General features: G+C 34.5%; 1 long non-coding RNA gene across 1 annotated transcript in view; it reads left to right on the top strand.

Moving 5' to 3' along the window:
- The first annotated feature begins 354 nt into the window (after positions 1–354).
- LOC116663263 overlaps positions 355–15757 on the top strand; it is a 110416-nt gene continuing 95013 nt past the window's right edge. Inside the window, exon 1 of the long non-coding RNA XR_004319485.1 lies at positions 355–636. This is a non-coding gene — a long non-coding RNA (uncharacterized LOC116663263). The remainder of the gene's footprint in view (positions 637–15757) is intronic.

The raw sequence follows: 15757 nt of genomic DNA, 5'->3' as shown, positions 1-15757 counted from the left end.
AGCCTCCACTCAAGAAGGCTCCAGGGAAGTGATATCCTCAAAAGACAGTCTGATTTCATGTAAGGCAAGAAACGAAAGAAGTATCCTGTGAAGAAAGTGAGGGTGCAGTTACATTTATTTACTATAGAAAAAAAAAAAGTTCCAGGGGCTAGAAGGGAAGAAAATGTAAAATTAAATGGTATTCGAATGTTTTCCCTTCTGTCCACAAATTTACGTGAATAATTTCTTATTTCCGAAGGAAGGAAGGGAGGAAGGAAGGGAGACTGAAATTTCCGAGACTGCTCATCAGCATTTTTCCCCTCCTCTTTTTAGGGTCTGGTCGCAAAGCTAAATTACATTTCCAAGCCCCTTGTATTTGGGCGAGGCTCTAGGACTAAATTCTGGCCAGGAAGATGATATGTGCCACTTCCAGATATGATTCATTGAAATCTCTCATGTACCCACACACAACTCTTCATCTGCTCTTCTCTTTTTGCAGCCATCTTGGAGGTCACTTGGGGTGCTGATACCAAGAACAGGATCCCTAGGTCACCCCTTACAGGAGAGGAGGCCCACCCTTCAGTGTCACCCCAGCATCTGCCAACCCAGCAGCATCTGCGCTGGGTTTTTGTAAGCAAGAAACAAACTTGTGTTTTGGTAAGGCTCTGAGATTTTGATGTTGTTTGTTACAGCTGTTAGCGCCACTTACTTTATTTAGAGATGTGACGTAAAAGTTAAGTAAGACTCTAACTACACTTGAGCAGCCCAAAGTCTAGGTATACAGTTTAAAAAAAAAAACAAAACATATTCTAAGTTCTGATTTACTATTCTAGTAACCTGAGTAATTCTCAAAATTGAAAATGACAAAAATTCTGTGTTCTACATGTCAATCAAAACTATATATGTATATCAATAATATGATACAGGGAGTAATTAAGCCTTTTGAAATTTATCAGTGGAAATCCTTGTTTTTACTTTGTAAATATAACTCAGTTTCAACCTAAGAAAATCAAATAGTCTTTCCATTGCTACTAATATTTATTTAAACGCCTATGCCTGTGTTCATAGTATCTTGTGAATGTCTGATACTGCAGAGCACACATTTTAATGGTGATTTTCCTTTTCTGTTGGCTGTCTATTTATATTTAGTGAGAAGTAGAAAACGATTTGACATTTAAAAATATTAAGTATTGTTAGTATGAAGCAATATTCTGAAATCAAGTTTTTTAGAGTATATCTTATATGCTTTCATATTTTGAAAGCTGAAAATCCATTTGAAATTGGCTCTTTTATTCCCGTCAGCTTAGAGGTGAAGAGGACAGGGTCTACAAATTAAATTTGTCCTTGACGCTAGAAGAAAGTGAAGTAGGGGTGTTTGAGATGCAGCACATACCTGCTATATGCTAGCACACAGCTGTCATGAATCTTTCCCTGGGGAAAAAAAAGACCAAGATTATGATCATAACCTCAAATTATCATCACCTGTGATGTTGGTGGCTTATCTACTTGTAAGAACACTTAAGAATTTTTAGCTGCAAATAATTCTTAAGTTTATCTACAGTCAGGAGAAAGCACAGTTTTACTTTCTTCTGTCAAAGAAAGCTAACAGACTTTTTTTTTTTAAGTAATCTTCAAGCACAGGGTGCATTAAGTCTTTGTATCATGATGCTATTTCCATTTCACAGGTTTAGCTATAACAGTATAATTTAGTAATTAGTGTGTTTATTATTTTATTTTGTGTAAACGTAGGCTGTATGGTCAGTGTAAAAGAATTTTGTATAATTCTGGATTTTTTTTCCTATGTGTTTTTCTTTCTGTTCAGTTCTCTTTCCTTGGCTTTTTTATCTGTCTTCATGAAAGACCTACTGACCTTTTACAGTCCTGTGCTTCATTTCTGTGTTCTAATAGCCTTCAGAGTTGTAAAACTACTGTATGTGTGTGTGTTTACACATACCAATGTATCTCTCTGTGTATAGCAATTTTCAGTGCTATGCTTCTATTTCTCCTATATATCTTTTCATTTCATAAATGTTTAATGTGTCGTCTGTTTGCCTATCAATGATTGGTTATCCAAAGGTGAGCATTTCTTACCCACCTGATTTCTTAGAACTTATCATCTAGAGAGGGAGACAGTCATTAAAAAATAATTATGCAAATACATGTAAATGAATTATATGATGTTCTAATTGCATCTCTAGGAAGCATTTAATTTAATTTAACTGGATCAGAACTTTCCTAAGGATAAATGTGAGCTAAGATATCTGAGGAAAGAGGAAGAGCATTTCAGAAAGCTGGAGCAATAAGTGCAAAGGCCCTGTGGCAGGACCCAGCAAGGTCACTCTGCCTGGAGTGTAGAGAACAGATGTGGGAATCTCAATGTGACTTGACGCTGGAGAGGTCATCTGGGGCCAAACCAGGCAGGAGACAAGAACACATTAAGAAACTCAGTCTTTATCTTAAGAGCAATAATGAGCCATTGAATAGTTTTAAGAAAGAGAGTGGTATGATCACGATTCTGTTAGAAATAAGGTATTTCTGAGGAGGCCTAGAGTAGGGAGTAGATAGAAAGGTGCCATCTCCCTGCTCCAAATCACCACTTATCTCCTTCTGAAGTGACTGTAATCACCTCACAGATACAAATAAGAATCTTTACTGGGCTCTGTCCTCTGTTATCTTCCAAGCATCTCGTAAATGAAAACCTAACTGTTTATTAGGCACCCAGCTGGTATCTGAGTAATAGGGAATTGTCTGAAGTCCACAGGGAGCAGCACATCCCAGTGGACTTAAGAGTGGTGAGTTTCCCCACGAGAGCTGTGGTTCATTGAAAGTTAATGCTAAGCTGCCCTCATGTTTAGGAGCAGCTGCATTAGCAGAACCTCTTTCCTGAGCTTTCTTTGGATGTTTCAGACTCTGCTGAGCTGATGGAAGTGAAGTCCATAATTTCAGTTATGGTCATTAACCCCCCGCTTTGTGTTTTCACTAATCATTAACATGTCATTTGTGTTAAAGTTAGGCTTTGGGCTCAGGGAGCTAAGACTTCAGCGCAGTGGGGACCAAGTATTGAAAGCAGAAAATGCATGACGAATTGCAATAACAAAGCTATCCTGATCACCTGGTAAAAAGGAAAATAAAATCTTTCTAAACAGTGCAGATGGTGCTGGGATTTGAAACTCCTTGTATTGTGGAAAGAAAAACAAGAACACACACTGTTCACTAGTAGGAAACTTGGTTATGATAGTTGAGAATTATAACTTGTAGCCATTGAATAATTTAGCCCCACTAAGAAGGAAATACATGAAAAATGTTAAGGGAGATCTCTAGATACATTTTCTGCTTGTGTACGGAATGCACGTTTAGGGTGAAATAATCATCAGTTGAATTCATCAAGCCTTTAGTGATCAGGCATTGAATTAATCAGTCTCATTCTTGCCCAAATGATCTTTTTAACTGTATCTCCTTCATTGTTCTCTAATTACTGGCACCAAATGGCTAGAATCGAAGCCACTTCATATTCCACTGTTTGCCCAGTTTGTTCCCTTTGCCGTCTCCTACCCTTTTCCCCTGTTCCAGGATTTCCATCCTTGCAGTCCCTGATTAAGTCCACCACATCCCTGGGCTCCCCAGATGATGGGTGCCCAAGGGAGAAACCTGTCCTATGAAGTTAGTAATTTGTATTTAGTAGTTAACTTGTGTACCTGTTGCAACATTTGTATTAGTAGTATTTAACCCTATATATTATTTAGTAGTAAATCTCAACTCCCCAACTCTGTAATATCCTTGGTGTCAAAGAGCTAATGAAATATTATATTCAGTGTGGTTTAATGAACAAAATGTAAGCTCTCTGGTTCAGATAGGAATCAAAATAACCTTTGCTCTCATTGGTTTCAAGAGTGAGAAAAAGTCTGGGAATGTTCATTTTTACCTTCTTTTTCTTGAGTTGTATATTTGGGCACTAAATTTAGTTTTCTCTAATTAAGGTTGCTAATAGTGTTAATTCACCAGGCCTGTATTCTGGCATCTGTGCAACTTGTTATAGACACCTAGTTATAAACTCCTAGTTTGATACACCTTCATGCATTTTTAAAATTTTACAAGATTTGCTTATCATAGTAATTATATAGGAAGAATGTGGAAAATGATCTTTGGCTGACAAGGAATCTCACATTTTTATCCTGTTAATTAGGCTTTACTGGGTATAAAATAATATGACTTTTGAAAATAATATGTGTATTTGTTGTAAACACCATATAAAAAAAGAAATATGTATTTTTTTAATAGGCTTAAGTACCTATCTACAAGAGGATGAGGAAGGAAGAAAAAAAGTAAAAAAGATATATGATGATACCTCAATATTGTTAATACTAAGAACTATTTTTATGTTGACTACATATTTCTTTTTTTCCTCATAACGTATAAAATAAGTTCCACTATTGCAAAGCCTTTCATATGAAGATTTCATTATTATGAATATTATTTAATTTCACTTAAAAATGTAACAAACCAAGCATCATTCACTGCTGATTTACTAAAATGGGTTTTCTTTAGGCATAAAGTAAAATCCAGATCATAATGCTTATCCTCCACTACAAAAAAAGTTCTTGTGTACACTTTCGTATCAGAAAATACATTTGATGGTTGATCACTTTCATTTTTGAAATATATTTATTTTTCTACAGTGTGCCAAAAAATAGCTTTAAAGGTAAAAAGCATGACAAATCACATCTACTTCTTATTTGGAGAAAGGCTCTTGCATTATTGAATTTTTACACAATTGTCATGATTCAAAACTATTTTTCCTCCTAGTGAACACTTGTCTTTATCTATGTGTTGGCTGCTGGCAGAGCTGACATTTTATTTGTTTGCTGATTTCCCATATGCAATACCTTTGTGCATTGTTCCTTCTTTGACTGTTTAATAATCCACTGTATATTTTATTTGTGACCTAAGAGCAGGTCTTTGTAGCATGCATCATGTTAAAGAAAATTCCACTGAAAGTAATACAAAATAATACCCTGGAAAACCTGTTTTCATTCATGGCATTTAAGTCACTTGATACAATAATCTTATTATTTTGAAATACAGAATATGGTGAAATCTGAACTTTCTTTTTATTTTTTGACATTAAGAAATGGGTAGTATAAATAAAACAGAAACCTAAATTAGCATAATAATTAGGGTGTGGATCTAAAAGCAATTTGACTAGTTTCCTGAGAAATAGGGTTAAGGTTGAGTTCTGAGTAAAGTGAAAGACTGCCTCAGAACACTCACATCAGATCCTGCTCAGTTCCTTCAGATGTCTTGTCAGTCTGCTAATGCACATTAGAGGAGGGATTTAGCAGCCTGTTAACTTCTCTTTGTGCAAAGCTGGCTTTGAATATGAAAGTGTACTTTGTAGGGAAGCCTTTTTTTTTTTTTTAATTAGGAGCATATGAAGTAAAAACTGATTTGCATTATGCATTAGTAGATGAGGGTGATATTTTACCATAATTTCAAACTTCCTTGGGGCAAAATAATATTTCTTGGTCTCAATTTGTGTTTCTGTAAAATGGAAGACATAGTTTATATTATTCTAAGGTTTTCTTAGGTCTTAAGGTCTTTCCTTTCATTCTGTGGTTGATTAGATTTAGATACAGCAATGAATACCCTCTGTGATTACAGATTACCAGCCAAAATATTCTATCAGTGTTGAGCAGATTTCTTGACTTGTATATGGCAATTTTTGTTGAAGCCTAGTGTGTTTGCAGAAAGTAAAAAGGTCAGGGCTATCTCAAACAAATGTAAGGTAGGGCTTTGGGATTAAGCTCTAAAAACCCACCCAGACAGCAGACACTCCCCTTGCAACAGGAGCAATCATACCAATCTGGAACTGTGACTCAGGCTTTCTAATAACCCTTTTTTGACATGTTTGTTCACAAGTACGAAAGAAAGAGCAGACAGAGTTTAGAAACAACATTCTCACGAGTGCATATCTGACATATGATAAACTTTTTTTAAAAAATCAGAACTATCATCCTTAGTGTTCTGATATGAAAAAGACTTGACAAAGTAACTCCAAATCTGTAGGCCTCAATATTTTCACATGTAAAACATTGAATTAGACATGTCAAAAAAAATACGCTGAAATGTCCTCCATTTGATACTTTCTTTGACTGGAACACGAACTCTTATAAAGATCAGTGACTGCTGAGCCTGGGTGCCCACAGGATATGCATTACACAGAGTAGGAGAAGGAATCTAAAACCTGAGTGAAGAATTGAGGGGTAATGGTGGTAAGGACCACAACAACAGTCATGTGTATTGTGTCAAACTTCAAGTTTGAAAGTGCTTTCATATTCATCTTTCATTTGTTTATCCTCTAAAATCTTTGGTGTAGCTACTACTGATAATACTTTTCTTTGTTTTGCAAAACAGGAGACTGAAATTCGAAGTGATTTACTTAGAAAATAATGGCACCTGAGAATCAGTCCTCTCAGCTGATTTCTACAGTGGTCCTCACATTTAACATTCATGAAAAACATCTAAATAGGATGTTAAGTTTGCAGATTTCTGGTCTCTACCTCGAAGTAATTTCACTTAATAAGACTGGGTCAGTGCTCTCCACTTTTACCCAACCTCTCATATGATTCCAGGGAACACTATGAGGTGGTATTTCTTGCAAATCAGAGGTCACTTGTCAATTAGGATACACTTGTTTTTCAGCATAGTGTTCCTTGTGCTTTCTCTGTAATTCATGATCCGGTAGAAACTTACATTACGCATTTATGACTAGAGCAATTATAGACTTTGTAACAGTCAAAATCATCTGAGTGGCCAGAGTTTCAGCTGACGGATAAACCATTAAGCGAAAGAGCTGTCATCATGCTTATCTCGCCTCTAATAATCCCTGTACCTGCTCATTCCATGTGAACTGGAAGGCTTGCAAATAAATTCATGTTTAAATGAACACTATTTTAATAGTTATTTATTTTTAATAGTAGAAATTAAAGTCGCAGCCATTTCTAAGAACTCCTGAACTTTCCACACTCTATACTGAATTCTTAATTTTAGAATTCATGCCATTAAATGTGGCATTGAACCTTGCACTTTAGTCGTTCTTTTACACTGTTCCATCGTAGGTATCTCTTTTCTCTACAACAAATGTGCTGGTGCTTTGACAACAAACATGATACCTTCTACCACTGAATCCTTCACAATACCCTAACCAATAACAGTTACTGAATATTTTATAACTTAATCTTAGAACTACACTTACGTTTGAAATTAAAACCTCTAAAATTTAATTAACAAATAATTAACATATTACTTTATCTTATTGGAAAGACCATTTTAGGTCTGCAGAATGATCTAAAAATTAAGGACATATAAAGGACAGTTTGTTTCTCTGAACCAAAATGTCTCACTTATTTATGCTCCATCTTTCTCAGATTATAAACAGTGCTGAAGTTCCAAGCTACAAATATGTGTTATATTTATTCATCAATCTGGTCATTCTCTAAAAGGTTACCATCCCTTAAAGAAGAAGTGACCCTCATCTTTAAAAACTATGTTGTGTAAATGTTTTAACAACTATGTATTCTCCTTCATTTTTCCTGTATACTTACCTAAATGCCCATTCTCTTTTTCTTTTTTCCTATCTCTCTAGGAAATTTGTTTCCAAATGATAACTCACAGAATGAAAAAATGCACCTTCCCATAGTATTAAGTGGTAAAAATAGCTAGTGGTGTAGAGGGTTAGCTGGATCCTTTTGATGTTTTGACTTACTTGTGAGGCTGTCCACGCTGGTACAACTTTAAGTGGTAGCAACTTTTATTTTGTGTTCCTGTCTTATTATCACTATTGGACACCTTGGATGTTTGACCTGACTTCAGTACCTACAGAGAGCTCTGATAGAAAGCTTATTATATGGTGCTACTCTCTTGGCTTTGATGTTCTGTAAACCATGTGTATGATTGCTTTGGGGGAAAATTTTTAACTCTCTGTACTTTAGACATAAGTGAATTCTCTCTGAGACTCAGATTTGGGTCCTGAATCATGAAGTGCATTAAGGGTATATAACAACTAAAGATTATTTCTAGATGCTAAAGATGGAGGCTATGTTTATAGCTCATATTTAGCAGTAAATTTTGAGAATTAATGCTCTCAGGGTTTCAGTGAGAGTGTCTCATTCCTCTGTCCTAGGTTTATTTTGTTTGGTTGGTTTTTAAATTTTTTTCTTTCTTTGAATCCCTTTCAATACATGTTGAGGAAAAGGTTTATCAATAAATAGCGTGATGATGTCATCCATTTTAATGTCTGCTGTCCTCAGATTATGGCAGAATTTCTTTTGCGTCACAGAAAGTGCAAGTTAACCCTCTTAAAGAGGAATTATAAGAAATATAATCATGTTCCTAATAATGCCCTTTTAAGTCAGCAGTTTGGAGTAAAGATTGCATTTATCTATAGAAACAATACTGTGCATGGTAGTGAGGTTTTTGATCTAGTTTACAAAAGTCAGTTTCAGTGATGTATAGTGTATCAAAAAGAAGCTTATGTAACACATTTATCTTAAGAAACAGATCTTCCTTCCTGGGGATAGTGAAGAAGACAAGTAATAGAATGTGTACCTTTTTATTGAGTACCAGGATGACTTTAGGACACATTTTTTTTAAGGAGGCAAAGATTGATTTTGTCACAACTGTCTTTCACCTGGATGGCAGGTACCTAGCATACATCATTACTCTCCTCTTGTCCAAGCGGCAGATACTGTTAATCAGTCTCAGAGTTTTTTCATGATTACTTCCTAGTTGCTTTCAAAATTCTCAATACAGTGATCTAAGCTTTGATATTTCTTTCATTTGGTAGGCTATTAAACTGAATCTCAAAAAGGAATCATATAGCCTAGTAGTAATATTTGTGTTGAAAATACATCACAGGGAATAAAAAGGTAAACACATAGTGAGGGATTAATGAAAATCAATGGCAGTAGCAGATAAATAGCCCCCAGGGGTTTAACCCTCTGGTGGTGGAACAGTAGCCTCATAATTGTACATGTGGCATGACACTGTGCAGTTCGTTAGTTGTTCTCTTTAAGACAGAGTTAAACCCGTCAGTAACAACATCAGTTAGTTACTCTTAAGTACTATCTCTAGACTTATGAAAAGAGAAATAGTCTATTTGAATTAATGTGACTAAAAATTTAATAGAACACTAGGATGTCACTGCCTAAACAGTAGGATTCTTCTTGCTGCAGAGAATGTGAAATGCCTAGCATAGTGTCCAGCACAGAATGGACTGGTGATAGTATGTTTGTTGCTGTTTTGCTTGCCTTTCAAAGAATCTAATTCAAGTTCACTGTGACTTTTTTTTCTTAAAAGATTGATTAAGGATGTTACATAGGATGTTCCTGCTAATAAAATTAAAAATGCATGGCAGCTAAAAGTAATAGTAAAATTATGTGTATTTTTAAAGTATCCAGTTGTAAAGGAGATGGGCTTCCTGCCCATCTGGCATCCAGAGCAACAGCCAAACCAATACTGTCGTTACTTAAGAGGGTCATAGAGAGTTCAGGTATTCAGAGAGCCAATGCCCAAGCCATATGCACAGGGTGGGTTATTCTCAGCAAAGCCTTTCATAGAAGATCTTAGCTTATAGCCACAGATAAGAAGGAACTTTATTTTAAGAGGATTAAGGCTAGAATTATTTGTTCATGATGATTGCCAGGATAGCAAAAACTTTCCTCCAGGGCCTGGTAGATGAATCAGGAGACTCAGATGAAAAGAGCTGAGACTGCCAGGCTAGCGACCTCAGGGTGATGCTATCACAGACTCAGTGCCTGTTGGAAAAACACAATTCAAAAGATTGGGAGGAGTCATTTAAAAAGGCAGTCAGTGCAGCACTAGTTACTGATAAGCAACTACTAATACATGGACATATTCTGTAAGTGGTTGCACATTTCATTACAGTGTTGTGATCATATAGGCAAACCCCTAGGAACATTTTTAGGACCCAGGAGTGACCCCCAAATATCTGGATCAAGACAGCAGAAGGCTCTGGAGACCAGGATTGAGGATGGGTAGGGTATTTGGGACCCAGGCTGCCTCTTCTACATCCAAGGGTCTTTCTTTCTGCAGGGAGAAGCGAATCTGTTTCAACCATTCATTTGTTGATTCATTCACCTTATATTAATACTTTTAGGGTACCTGCAATGTGCCAGGCATGGTATTATGTACTGTGGATGAATGATAAATAAGATAGACATGTTCTTTGCTCTTATGACTATTACCTAACAGTGTTATTTAAATAATTTAAAAATTTATCATTGTGAACTGTGACAACTGATGTAAAGGGAAAACAGTGAATTTTGGTTTCATCACTGTTAGAAAAGTTTTCAGACAAAGGAAACAAAATACTCATTCATGCTATTTACTGTGGAAGATAAAATATAGAATGTTAGAGCTGAAGAAGGTTTTAGGGCTTATCTAACCAAACCTCATTATTTTGTCAATCTTAAATCTTAGGCTAAATAAAGTAAAATGAATGGCCAGGGCTTCATTTTTAAATTTTAATTGATATTTTTATTTTCAATGATGGAACAAGTTTGGCAATTATAATACATATCTCTAGGAAGCAAATATTCCAAATATTGATGATCAGCTTCTATATACTTTTAAACCACATATCATAGATTTATATGAGTATATGAGCAGTTTGTATGTGATATTCAAGTATATTACTGCATAGAAAGTTTTTTCTCAGAATCTTGGCATGAATTAAAACTGAACCATCAGAATTGTAGGATTATGTATGATTTTTTTATGTTTATGGAAACATTTTGAAAACTATTAAAATCTATTTATATTACCAAATACCATAAATATCCAGTTGCTCTTGTATGAAATGTTCTACTAACTCTTAAACAGAGATGTTTTAGAATAAGTTTGTTCAGTTAGCGTGAAAAAAAAGATAAAGATCAAAGTGTGAGAACATCTTGAAAACATTTTGTCATGCTGTTTATAAATGCATCTGTTAGCATTAGCATTAAGCTATTGTTGGCAAATATTATTTTCAAATTAAATGAAACCAGTAAATGTAATCAGAAAATTATTTTCAAATAATGTGCTTTATCCCTAATCTGATGTTTTAATATTTGCTTAAATGAATCAAAATCTCCAAATTTAAAGAAGATGGATTTGATCCAAATATTTAAGAGTTGGTTTGTCTGAGTGAGAGGGCATAAACATATGCAGATATCTGCCTCTGGGCACTGCAGGTTGATTGGTGAAAACAAGACAACCTGGTGAGCCCAGCATCAGGAGACAGCTCTCCTCCTGCTCCAAGCTGCATAAGGCTCACTTTCCAAGCAGAGGATGCATCCTGTAACTACTAGATGCTTTAAAAAAAGAACAAAAGAAAACTCCAGAAAAAGAGCTACCCTAAAGAGTAAAAAACAAACAAACAAACAAAACCTGAACTTTCTCTTCCCTTAAGGTTTTAATAGCCTTAGGTTCTATAATATTTTTGTATATTTATTTGTTTTTAGAAATAATTATAGAGAGGATATTAACTCTTTATTTGTCACATGATCACATAATTTGCAAATTATTTTCTCCCATTCAGTAGGTTGCCTTTTTGTTTTGCATATGGTTTCCTTTGCTGTGCAACAGCTTGTAAATTTAGTTAGGTCCCATTTGTTTATTTTTGCATTTGTTTCCTTTGCCTTAGGAGAGAGATCCAAAATAATCCTGCTACAATTTATGTCAGAGTGTTCTGCTTATGTTTTCTTCTAGGAGTTTTATGGTTTCTGATGTTACTTTTAGATTTGTGATCAACTTTGCATTTATTTTTGTGTGTGGTGTGAAATGTGAAGTGAAATATTCTAATTTTGTTATTTTACTTGTAGCTGTCCAGTTTTCCCAGCACCACTTATTGAAGAGACTGTCTTTTCTCCATTGTATATTCTTGCCTCCTTTGTTGTATAGTAATTGACCATAAGTGCGTGGGTTTATTTCTAGATACTCTATTCTGTTCCATTGATCTATGTGTCTGTTTTTGTGCCAGTGCCATGCTGTTTTGATGATTGTGGCTTTGTAGAATAGTCTGAAGTCAGGGAGCATGAAACTTCCTGCTCAGTTCTTCTTTCTCAAGATTATTTTGACTGCTTGGGGTTTTTTGGGTTTCTACAAATTTTAAAATTATTTATGCTAGTTGTATGAAAAATGCCATTGGTATTTTGATAGAGATTGCATTGACTCTATAAATTGCCTTGGATAGTATGGTCATTTTAACAATATTAATTCTTAATTCTTACAATCCAAGAACATGGTATATCTTTCCAACCATTAATGTCATTTTCAATTTATTTCATCAGTGTCATTAGTTTCTGAATATAAGTCTTCTACCTCCTTAATTAGATTTATTCCTAGGTATTTTATTATTTCTGATGTGATGGTAAATGGGATTGTTTCCTAAATTTCTCTTTGTGATATTTTGTTCTTAGTGTACAGAAATGCAATAGATTTCTGAATATCAATTTTGTATCCTGCAACTTTACCAAATTCATTCATAAGCTGTAATCATTTTTTTGGTGACATTTTAAGGATATTCTATATAGAGTATCATGTCATCTGCAAACAGTGACTATTTTACCTCTTCCATTCTAATTTGGATGTCTTTTCTTTCTTTTTCTGGTCTGATTGCTGTGGCTAGGACTTCCAATACTATATTGAATAAAAGTGACAAGAGTGGGCATCCTTGTCTTGTTCCTGATCTCAGAGGAAATGCTTTCAGCTTTTCACTATTGAGTATGATGAAAGCTATGGGCTTATCAGATACAGCCTTTATTATGTTGAGCTATGCTTCCTCTTTATCTACTTTGTGGCGAGTTTTTATCATAAATCAATATTTAATTTTGTCAAAAGCTTTTTCTGCATCTGTTGAGATGAGCATATGGTTTTTATTCTTTAAACGTGGGATAGAATTCTCCTGTGAAGCTGTCTGGTCCTGGACTTTTGTTTATTGGGAGGTTTTTTAAGTTACTGATTTAATTTTATTACTGGTAATTTTTCTGCTCATATTTTCTGTCTATTATAATTCAGTCTTGGAAGATTATAGGAATTTGTCCATTTCTTCTAGGTTGTCCATTTTATTAATATATGGTTGTTTGTAGTAATATCTTACTATCCTTGGGGGGGAGGGTATAGCTTGAGTGGTAAGAGCGCATGCTTGACATGCACGAGGTCCCAGGTTCAATCTCCAGCACCTCCTCCAAATAGAAATAAACCCAATTACCACCCCCTTATTAAAAAAAAAAAAACAAATAAAACAAGCCAAACATGTGCTTTGATATTTTAAAAATACATATCTTATTATCCTTTGTATTTCCATGATGTCAGTTTTAACATCTCCTTTTTAATTTCTAATTTTACTGATTTGGGTCCTGTCTCTTTTTTTCTTAATGAGTCTAGTGAAAAGTTTATTAATTTTATCTTTTCAAAGAACCAGCTCTTAGTTTCATTGTTTTTTCTTTTTTCTTTTTTTTAGCCTCTATTTCATTTATTTCTGTTTTGAACTTTTTGATTTATTTCCTTCTATTAAGGGGTTTTGTTTGTTTAGGTGTAAGGTTAGGTTGTTAATTTAAGATTTTTGTTTGTTTCTTTCCTGTAAATTTCCCTGTTACAACTGCTTTTGCTGCATCCCATAGACTTTTGATAGTTGTGTTTTTTTAATTTGTCTTCAGTTTTTTTTTTTTTATTTCTTCTTCAATTACTTTAGTGATCCCATTGGTTGTTTGTAGCATATTGTTCAGCCTCCATGTGTTTGTGTTTTTTGCAGTTTTTTTTTCCTGTAGTTGTTTTCTAGTCTCATAGCACTGTAGTTGGAAAAGATGCTTGATATAATTTCAATTTTCTGTAATTTACCAAGACTTGTTTTCTGGCCTATCATGTGATCTACTTTGGAGAATGTTCCACACGCACTTGAAAAGAATATGTATTCTGCTGCTTTTGAGTGGAATGTTCTCTATATATCTATTAACTTCATCTGATCTAATATGTCATTTATGGACAGTGTTTTTTTAATTGATTTTCTGTCTGAATGATCTATCCATTGATGTAAGTGGGGTGTTAAAGTCCACCACAAGTATTGTTACTGACAATTTCTCCTTTTATGTCTGTTAACATTTATTTATGTATGTATTTAGGTGCTTCTATGTTGGAAGCATATATATTTACAGTTGTTATATCTTCTTGGATTGATTTCTTGATCATTGTGTAATGTCCTTCTTTGTCTCATTAGTTTTTATTTTAAATTCTGTTTTGTCTAATATAAGTATTGCTACTCCAGCTTTCTTTTAATTTCTATTTGCATGGAATCCTTTTTTCCATCCTCTCATTTTCAGTCTGTGTGTATCTTTAGATCTTAAGGGAGTCTTTTGTAGGCAGGGTATATATGGGTCTTATTTTTGTGTTCAGCCACTCTACATCTTTTGATTGGAGCATTTAGTTCATTTATGTGTAAAGTAATTATTTCTTATGTTCTCTGGGAGGATGGTAGAAGTAGGGTAATCACTTATATTCTTTTATTAATTGTTTTGAATTTTTTTGTGGTTCTTTTTTGTTCCTTTCTTCTTCTATTGCCATCTGCCTTTCTGATTTGATGACTACCTTTAACGTTATGTTAGGATTCCTTTCTCTTTTTTTTGTGTATATTTATTCAGGTTACATGAACAGCTTATACAATTCAATATCAAAAAACAAACCCCATTAAAAATGGGAAGAAGACTGGAATAGACATTTTTTCAAAAAAGAAACAGACAGACAACAGGTACTTGAAAACACTCAACACTGCCAAACACTCACCAATGAATGTAAATGAAAATCAGAATGAAATATCACCTCACACTTGGCAGAATGCCTGTCACCAAAAAGACCACAAATAACAAATGTTGGCAAGAATGTAGAGAAAAGGGAGCCCTTGTGCACTGTTGGTAAGAATGTAAGCTGATGCAGCCACTAGGGAGAACAGTAAGGAGGTTCCTCAATAAACTAAAAATAGAACTATCACATGATCCAGCAATTCCACTCCTGGGTATATATCCAAAGAAAACAAAAACACTAATTTGAAAAGATACATGCTACGCAATGTTCATAGTAACACTATTTACAATTACCAAGGTATGGAAGCAACCTAAATGTCCATCAACAGATATTGTACAACCAAGGGAATGCAGTCAGCATTTTATAATAACTATAAACAGAGTATATAACCTTTCAAAATTGTGAAACATTATGTATTACACCTGTAACTTATATAATATTGTACATCAGGTTTACCTCAATAAAAATATAAGGAGGAACTGAATAAGAACATTAAAGCTATTCAAGAGGTTGCTACATTAGATGGTGGATGTTCTGTTAGAAGAAACTTTCAAACAAGCCGAATATGCAATGGACAAGGAGGACATGAAATAAATTATTCCTGAGTTGGTGAGTGGGGATTGCATGACCTCCAAAGGCTCTTGTATGCAAGGCTTTTATATCCTTATATCCTTCCTCTGGGCATCCCAATGCCAAGTAACAAGAGGAGGTTGAGAGCCACACTGCTAATTTATTTGCAAGAAAAAATGGAACACAGAATTACAGAGAAGAAAGGACTTCAGTTGAGAAACTCCCAAAATACAAATTGATATTAAGGTAACTACGCTTTCTTTTTACTAAGATAGTGGGCACTACACATAAATATATTAGAAATATTGAAAATAGCCTTGGAATCTGCTGTGATTCCTATACAGACTTCTAGAAA

Source organism: Camelus ferus, chromosome 1 (assembly GCF_009834535.1).
Source record: "Camelus ferus isolate YT-003-E chromosome 1, BCGSAC_Cfer_1.0, whole genome shotgun sequence".
Classification (NCBI taxonomy): Eukaryota; Metazoa; Chordata; class Mammalia; order Artiodactyla; family Camelidae; genus Camelus; species Camelus ferus.
The sequence above is the reverse complement of the archived record's forward strand: the minus strand, read 5'-3'. Positions and strand labels throughout refer to the sequence as shown.